Source organism: Hibiscus syriacus, unplaced genomic scaffold (assembly GCF_006381635.1).
Source record: "Hibiscus syriacus cultivar Baekdansim isolate YM2019G1 unplaced genomic scaffold, ASM638163v2 tig00002237_pilon, whole genome shotgun sequence".
In the NCBI taxonomy this organism is placed as follows: Eukaryota; Viridiplantae; Streptophyta; class Magnoliopsida; order Malvales; family Malvaceae; genus Hibiscus; species Hibiscus syriacus.
Genome location: NW_024061918.1, coordinates 20722199 through 20731939, shown reverse-complemented (window position 1 = coordinate 20731939; position 9741 = coordinate 20722199).

Here is a 9741-nt window from a genome sequence, read left to right as displayed (position 1 = left end):
ATCTAGAAATACTGAGGATTATTTGTATTAAGGTAAAATGTAATTTTAGAAGGCTGGGAGATCATGGACCAACTAAGGGAGTATCTCCTTAAAGTATGTCTGGATAACCAAGTCTCTGTGGTTGACATAGGCAAAGAATGTGTGGAGATAACATGATAAAGCCTCAAGCTATTTGCTTGTCTTCTTAGAATACTCTACAACATAATCCAATCTTACCGTGACATTTAACCTTACAATGGTCTCTAGCACTTCCTCAGCTTGTCTTCATCAAACCCCAATAACATTGGTAGCTTATCTACAATAATTCCATTTAACCCTAGGAGGATTTCATCATCATATTCATCCACTATGACCTTTTTCTTTTAGTATAATGTCATGATGATACTTGGAAAAAGGAGAGCACTTGATGGTTGCTTCAAACATGCATGGGTCTGCACCACAATAATCTTCCCTACGTCAATCGACCGTCCCATGAGTATCGGTTGTAATAACATCATACGGGGAAACAAGATAGTAGTGTTGTGGGCGGTGGCCATCAGCTTATGCTTCATGAAATGGTTCCATAACTTCGCCCTTGGTTGAAGCCTCTCTCGATTCTTCGAGCGATGGTTAGTTTGAGTACCATTCCATTTAGAGTTTGCAAAACATAAATTTTCCTTAACTCTAAGATAAGTCTCAAAATCGATATCCTCCTCAAATATTGTATGATGATCAACAACCTCTAAAAATTTAAAGTAACATTTAATGGTAGTAGATGAAAAATGAATGTTTTTACCTCTCACATAAACCGATCATTAATTGGGGTTAGAGATGTTGGCGTAAAACTCTTGAATAATGGAGACATTGATGTTGCTGAGATACCATGCAAACTTTTCCCATTTTTGTCGATAAACAACATCTATCATATCTGGTCCAGGGTCATCATCGGAGAAGATAAACCCTTGCTCAAAGAAAACCTTACGGATTTTATGCTTTACAAACGTTCCTTTGGTGCATCATCCTTGAATAATTGAGGAAAAGTGGAGCAGAACCAAGGGGATGAGAACGTACTATGGCTACTTGAATGGACATAGAAAACGTGTTATTTATGAACAGAAGTAAAAGCAAAATGTCAAGCCATTTTTAAACTGAGGCATCTTGCTAGTAGAGCGTTGGCTTGTCTCGCACAGTGGGGGCTCTAGTGTATGCGTGCAAACATTAACCGTTAACTTTGAAAATTGTTTAATCATCTAGATTCTCGATGTCCATAGCTCAGTGGGGGTATACTTGGTGCACCTCAAATGGTCCAGACCATCTTGATTTGAGCTTTCCTGGGAAGAGTTTCAATCTTGAATTATAGAGAAGAACCTGTTGACCAATATGAAAATGCCGTGAAAAAAGAGCTTGATTATGGCACTTCTTGGTCTTTTCCTTGTATAGCTTGGCATTTTCATAAACTTGTCCCTAAACTTCTCCATCTCAATGAGCTCTAATAAATTTCGTTCACCAGCTAATTGTGCATCAAAATTGAGTTTCTTGATAGCCCTATAGGCTTTGTGCTCCAACTCAACTAGGAGATTACACACTTTTCCATACACCAACTTAATTGGGGACATTCCTAGCAGGGTCTTAAAAGATGTATGGTATGCCCAAAGTGCTTCATAAAGCTTCGGTGACCAGTCCTTGCTTTTGGGTTTCACCACCTTTTCTATAATCTGCTCGATCTCACGATTTGAGACTTTGACTTGCCCATGGGTTTGAGGGTGATATGTCATGGATATTTTATGCCACACCCCACACCTCTGTAACGCTTTAGTAATTAACTTGTTGTCAAAGTGGGTGCATTCGTCACTGATGATAGCTCTAGGTGCACCAAATCTTGTGAAGATGTGCTTATGCAGGAACTTAAACATAATCTTTGAATCATTCCTTCGTGTGAAGATGGCGCCAAAAATATGTTGCGTGTTGTGAGTGCTATGAATTGGACGCAAATTATATGCATTTATACATAGTCACACAAGTAATAAAGAGTGAGTGAGTATCGTTCAAACGAGGATTGAAGGAAATTGCAAGTTAAGTTAAAGCATGAATACTCAATTATCTAAGTATATTTAGTGTGGTGATATGCACAAGTGAAAATGTTGTGGCAAAATGGAATGTGTGCAAATGGGGGTTTAACGGTATTATGGAAATGTGATGGAAATGTGGCAGTGCAACAAATTGAAATGCCGTGACAATTGAAGATGTATTTGAAATGTAAACAACTAAAAATGTCAATGAAAAAAGAATTGCTAATTCAAATATAAGTAAGTAGACAATAATCCTCACACAACAAGCTACTATTGTAATGAATGGTGGGGTTACTAAGGAATCATAAGGATTGCCTCTTAAAATGATTCAAGCTTCTATGGTATATTTGCTTGACATAGTTTACTAAGAGTATCCCTACGCTGGGACTTGACAGATAAAAATGCCATGGCAAATCCTCTTGGCTTGAGAAACAACATCTAACCTATCGAATAACTCAACTCCTATTAGTCATTGCTCCTACCTTAGTTTCTCTTGAACACTAAAGTTTGATTAGGCTCTAGTTATTAGCTAAAACCCATTACTCACGTTGGTCCTCCCTTAGTTTCTGTCAGACACTAAGGATCTTTAACCTAGTTTCTCTCTCGAACACTATGTAATATACTTAAGAAATGAACACTCTCATTCCTCCTACAATCCTAAGTAATTTAGCATAATGAGCAAAACAAATAGATAAACATAAAAACCTCAAATCATTTATTAAAATAAAAGGTTAACCATCTATGAGAAACCCACACCAAACAAAGTTTAGTTCATGGTGGGGTTCAAAATATCCAAGTGAGTAAATCATTCCATACAACCCAAGTAAATTGAAAGAAAATAATGCATGAGGGTGGAGGAAACACCCAACGCGCGTTGTCGGTTGCTCCTCCGACCACCACGAAAGGCACCTGAGTGTGCTAGCTCCTATTGGATGTCTAGCTTGCCACTCCCTCAAACTTGGCTATGGAGAAACCCTCTGAAAAGATTAAAGGGTAAAGAAAGTTGAGAAGTTTCAGCCACCTCTTTCTTAACTCATTCTTTCCCTAAAAGGATTCTCCCCCATTTTAGTGGCCACATTTTCTATTTATACTAGGGGAATATCCTAGATTTTAGTGTAAAAATTCCTATAGTACCCTAAGTTACATTCCATCACATAAAGTAAGGTGCAAAGGTGGTAGTGGTCCCCTCCAAGGTGGTTAGCAACAAACGACACATGATTGTTAGATAACTGACAGTTCCCATAAAAATATCTTCTTCGTTTTTGTCTTTTTTCTACGTACAAGAGACTCATCCCAAATTTCCTTGGCAATTTGCCTTTCTTCACCATCTGGAAATGCAACGATAATTCTCCATGCTTATTCGTTGCTTCATTAACCTACACATCATTAGCAAAACATAACCTTCCCCCTGAAATAACACCATTTACAAAATAATATGCCTAGACAAATCTAAACCACCAAATGCAATTATATGCTCCTAAATGCGTTGATATTAACCTATATGTACTTTAAGATAGCCAATAACTTAAGTGAAAATATCCTAAATATAACCTTTTTACAGATTTATCAAGAATCAAACCTTGAAAGCTCTAGACTCGATCAAAGAACGAGATAGAAAAGATAATTAAAGGGGAGATGATAATTAGGGTTTTAAGGAATTTAGGGTCGCTGGAAATTGATCAAAGAAAATAAGATTAAGATAATAAATATATAATAAGAAAATAAAATAAGACAAATAATATAATAGGAAAAGGACATTTAGCCAAAATTAGGGTTTTGGTGGTGATGGGTGATAATGGTGATAATAACTGAGTTGTGAAAGATGAAAATTAGATGGATAATTGTCCTACAGAACCCTCCTAGTCGCAATGAAAAGGAAAACTAGATAAATGGCTTTAACCATCCCTCCTAATCGCAATGAATAGGTAAACCAGAGTGAATATCTCTCTCACAAGAACTAGGAAAAACTAAAAGAAAAAGAAGCTTCGAAGGCACAAGGCAATCAACTCTTACAAAAATGAACTATCGTTGTATTGTATAAAAGAATAAAACTTGATGATTACAATGGTGGGAGAAACATCCTTTATATAAAGGAGTCCTTGTTGTAGTATGACTAATGCTTGACAATAACAATAACAATACTATCCCAATTCCTAACAACAATAAACTAAAGTTAATTGTTTTAAATATATATCAATACCTAATAAAATAATAAATATAATCCTAAAATATAATTCATCATCCTATATTAAATTATATTGCAAATAATCAATAAAAATATTGAAAAATCGTAATATTCATAAAATCCAGTATAGAATTTTTTTGCATGCGTTGTCTTCACTAAAATGAGCGTATCTTGAGTTCCCAATATTTGATTGATGCGATTCAAGAATTGTTGGAAAGCTAAGAGAAATACATTCATAAATATAGAATAAAGTTGTGAGTCAATTAGAAGCTTTAGACCATCTTCCTTTGATGTGAGCCTTGTGTTGCATGTATCATCCTCTATATTTTTAAAAGGATTCAACCTCGAATTTGAAACACCAAAGGGAGAAAAATTAGAACCTTTTAAGAATTCACTCACATTATACTTACCGAATAGATATGCTTTGAATCTTTGAGACTTTGTTCTTCTAATTGGTTCAAGTGGAAACATAATTCCAAGAAAGAATGAGTTGTCATCATTATGGACTCTAGTTCATGTATCATTCCCTCTCTTCACAAAAGGATTCATCCACGAATATGGAAATCCAATAGAAAGAGAATTAGACGTGTGGAAAGTAAAAATTGTGAAATACTTATCGGGATCAATGTTATGTGTCTTTATGCGCATTAGTAGAGGTTTCTTCCTTATTGGAATTGAATTCTTGTTTTCTTAAAATCATCTTTTAAACACAGGCCTTGAAATTCGATGTTTCTGTTTAAATTCAACATGACATATTTGTTTGTGAATTATTCATAAGTTTCATCCATGGTTTCACTTGTATGCGGTAAGAAAGAATGTTTAAAAACCAGTGAAGTGGTTCATGAAAATAGTCCATGAAGTATCCTAGGTGTGGTTTAGGAAAAAATGAATCTCGTGAGGATTTTTGTGGATTGTATAACCTGTTTATTTGAAAAGAAAATCCATTTACAAGATAAAACTCATTAAAAGCACTTTTAAAACAATGGGTATATATATCAAAAATTTTTGAGTCATCATGATGCACATCTTTTACATGTTCAATTATCAGAATAGTAGTATACCTTTGAGAGGTAAGAGTATACCTTCGGGATAGTGCATATTTTATTATTTTTTCTTACCTCAATCTTTTAACCACTTAAAGAATTCATGGTTTCTATGGATGATAAACTTTGTCGGAAGTATGTCTAGTTGCCAAGCTTCAAGTATTTGAACCTGGTCAAAAGAAAAGGAGTGGATAAGAATATCATCAACATAGATAACAATGTACTTATCTGTGGAATGGTTTAATTCATCTTTCGTCACTGAGATGGTACAATGAATAAGGCTTTCATGGATGTAGCCTTTTTGCAGCAAATCTAATTCTTTGGGTTCTTCAAATTTTTTTCGACTAGGTATGATGTAACATTGAATTAGATCGTGTTGGTGTTGTTTCCCTCTTTCCGATGGTAATCTGTCAGGTGGATCACCTAACACTTCTCAAAAATCCTGTAAGAGAGAAATAAATAAACACACTAGGTAAATCCTTGATAATGTTAGAAATCAAAAAAGTTGATTCCCTAAAGTGAATAAGGATGCAAAGCTTTTTGTGAAGAAGATTTTCTCTCAATTTGTTTTGATCACACATAGATTTTGAGTTACTCTTTTCTTCTCATAATTAGGTTCAGTCACCTACCGTGAGTCATGTTCTTGCCTTTTATGGGTTATGGCCTCTTTTGTTTTTGCCTCTTTTTCATTATTTTTTTTTCTTTTTCAGTTTCCCCACCCTTCTCACAATGTGTTTTCACTTGCTTTTCAAGTGCATCTTTTGTTTCCAGTGATTGAAGATTGCTATCTTCCAGTACAATATTGGTACCATCGTATCATCACTGTATGTGTTTGATTCATTATCCATAATAGGAAATGTAGTAGAAGATGTAGTAGAAGTGGGTGAAGTACCTTGACAAGTGTCTTTGAAATGATTTTTCCATTGTCTTTCAATTGAGAGGGCTTGTTGTAGTGTACCCTGAAGATCTTCGAAGTTAATTTCAGCAAGTTTATCACGAATGTCTCGAATTGAGACCTTCCACGAATTGGTAACAGTGGTAATCTTCATTGCAGATCCTTGCTCGTGAAACTAATGATTTAACCTCTTTATAATAATCCTCCACGTATCTTGTATCTTTTCGTAGCCTTCGAAGTTTGTGTAGGTTTTCCTTAGTGTTGGAATCAGGCACAAACCGTTCTCTCATATGAAATTGGAGCTCATCCTAGGAATTGATTGGATCTTTTCCAAATATGACTTGTATACTCCAAAATAGTGCCTTGTTTCTGAGTCCATGTGTAGCAACAAAGAATAGGTCTTGTTCGGAACCCTTGTAGTCATCTAATATGAATTCTATCTTGGTTTCCTACTCATAGTAGGCATGTGGGTCTTCTATGCCATAGAACTATGGAATGTTTGATCATGGTATCTGTAGTTTGAACACGTTGAAGATCACAACACTCAAAGCAACATGTAATGTGTAAAAAACAAAAAAATTTAAAGAAAACAAGAAACTTCACAAGTCACTCCAAGGAAGCAACACAACGAGATACAAGAAAGCCGATATTGTACTCTTTAAAACTTTATTCTCCAAGAAGTCTTTCAATTTTCATATCGGAGTTTGATCACTAACAAAAGAGGAAAAAAACTTAGAAGTTCTAAGAGGTCAAAGAAAGGTATGACACCAAGTGAACGATAATGCAAGGAAGAAGAAATATGCGAACTCTTATAATCCTACTAACATAAGGAAGAGAATGTGTTAGATGATTTAATGAAACAAAGAAAAGGTTAGACAAAGGAACCTAAAGCAATAAGTGTCAAGAAAAATTGGAAAACTTAAACTAAGAAGACCTAAAACACTAGATCAACTTGAACAACATTTTTTAGGGGGTTTATGATCTCCAAAAGTTATGAATTTTTTTGAATGTTCCTCAATGAGTGTAGTTGCAATCCGAAAATTTTCAATATGAAATTCCTTTTTGAAAATTCTTCAAAAATCCATCAATGAACAGTGTGCAAATCTGTTGAACAATCTTGAATGACGGATTAAAGGGGTCTATTAATGTCCGTCTGGCTTGAATTTTGGACTGTACATTTCTCTTATGATGAACCAATTACCTATAAAAATTAACCACAAATTTATTCGTTTGCGATTTGTGGATTTTTATTGGTTTTTTGGCCTTTTTTTAATCTTTTTTCAATAAAAATTAGAAAACTAACAAGAAGTAATTGAAACTAAATTGAAAAATTAAAAAAAAAACCTGAAAAATGATGAACTTGAGCGAACTAGATCCGTTAGGTTACTTCGACAATTGATGCTTGAAGAATAAGTGAAATTTCTTTGTTTCTTCCAAAGAATCATCCCAAATATGATACCAATTGATAGAGAATTGACAACGTATGAATGATTGTTGTTCATGTTGAAGATTCAAACCTAGAAAGCTCTAAATTCAATCAAAGAATGAGATAGAAAAAAGAATTGAAAGGGAGATGAAAATTAGGGTTTTAAGGAATTTAGGGTTGCTGGAAATTGATCAAAGAAAATTAGATTAAGATAATAAAGATATAATAAGAAAATTAAAGAAGACAAAGAGTATAATAGGAAAGGGATCTTACCCAAAATTAGGGTTTTGGTGGTGATGGGTGATAATGGTGATTTAGTGATGATGATAGAGTTGTGGAAGATGAAAATTAGATGGATAATTGTCCTATTGAACACTCTTAGTCGCAATAAAAAGGTAAACTCAATAAATGGCTCTAACTATCCCTCCTAATCGCAATGAATAGGTAAATCGGAGTATGAAGATCTCTCTCAAGAACTCGAAATAACTAAAAGAAAAAGAAGCTTTGAAGACACAAGGCAATCAGCTCTTGGAAAAACAAACTCTCGTTGTATTGTATAAAATAATAAAACTTGACAATTACAATGGTGGGAGAAGCATCCTTTATATAGGGTGAAAGAGTCCTTGTTGTAGTATGACTAATGCTTGAAAATAGTAATAATAATAACAATAACAATAGTATCCTAATTCTTAACAACAATAAACTAAAGACAATTGTTCAAACTATATTTTAATACCTAATAAAATAATAAATCTAAACCTAAAAGATAATGCATTATCCTATATTAAATTATATTACAAATAATCAATAAAAATATTGAAAATTCGTAATATTCATAAAATCTCGTATTAATCCCATATAGGAATTTTTGCATGTGTTGTCTTCACTAAAATGAGCTTATCTTGAGTTTTCGATATCAGATTGATGCGATTCAAGAATTGTTGGAAAGATAAGAGACATCCGATTGTAAATATAGAAATTCAACCAAATAACATCAGTTTCCCATTAAAAAAGAAGTCATAAGTTTGTTGATATGTTGTTTTAATCCAAGGCTTGATAGTGCGAGTCCATTGAAAGCGTTAGTCCATATTCATTTGATGTTTGTGTTCGTGTGTTGTGAGTACTATAAAATATACGCAAATAATGTGCAAGTATACACAATCGCTCAAGTAATAAAGTGATGAGTGAGTATCGTCTCCACAGGGATTGGAAGGATATTGAGTAAAGTTTATGCACTATTCTAAAGTAATTAAGTATAGCTAATGGTATTCACAAATGATTATGTTGAAGCAAATGAAATGTGTATGAGTAACAAAAGGAAATGTCATGGCAAAGGAAAATGGTAAAAAATAGTAAATAAATAGAAAATAAAATAAAAAGAAGATAATCCTCACGTGACAAGCTTTCAATGGAATGAATGGTAGGGATTGATCTAAAGATGCTAAACTGATTTCTCAAGTATATTTAAGTTTTCTGGACTTCACTTACTCGACAGGGCTTTCCTAAAATGTTCTCACAGGAACCTAACAGAATAGGATGCCAAAGCATCTGCTCTCACTAAACGATGTTGGACAGCCTAACCTATTGATAAAGACACGCTTTTTAGTCGTTGAAATCCTATCCTAGTCTCTTCCGAGATCTAAGGGATTAGGTTATAATATTCCTAGGCCGGTTCAAAGCCCCTTGAAAATACCATAACCCATTCCTTATGAGGATTTTATCTTGCGTTTCTTTCGAATACTTACAAGTATTTTTAGCTTAGGATTCTTCCGAACACCTAACCTTCATCTAAGAAATGGACATTTCCATGCCTCTTACAAGCCTAGATGGTGAAGCATTCATAAACAAAGCAAATAAAGAACCAAGCTATTCTTAAATATACCATTAAAATAAAGTTAAAACATCCATTAAACCAACACCACCAAATAAGTTAGTTCATGGTGGGGTTCGAAATATCCATAGAAAAATCCACAAAATATTCGTTCCAACAACCCACAAATAAAATAAATAAAATAACAGCAAAGGGAAGTGAGAAAGAGCCTTCGACGTGCGCCACCAGAGGTCTCCTCGGCCACCACGAACCGCCTTAGCTCGCTAGCTCCTCTCGGCGCCTAGCTCGCCACTCCTTGAAGCTTTATCAATGG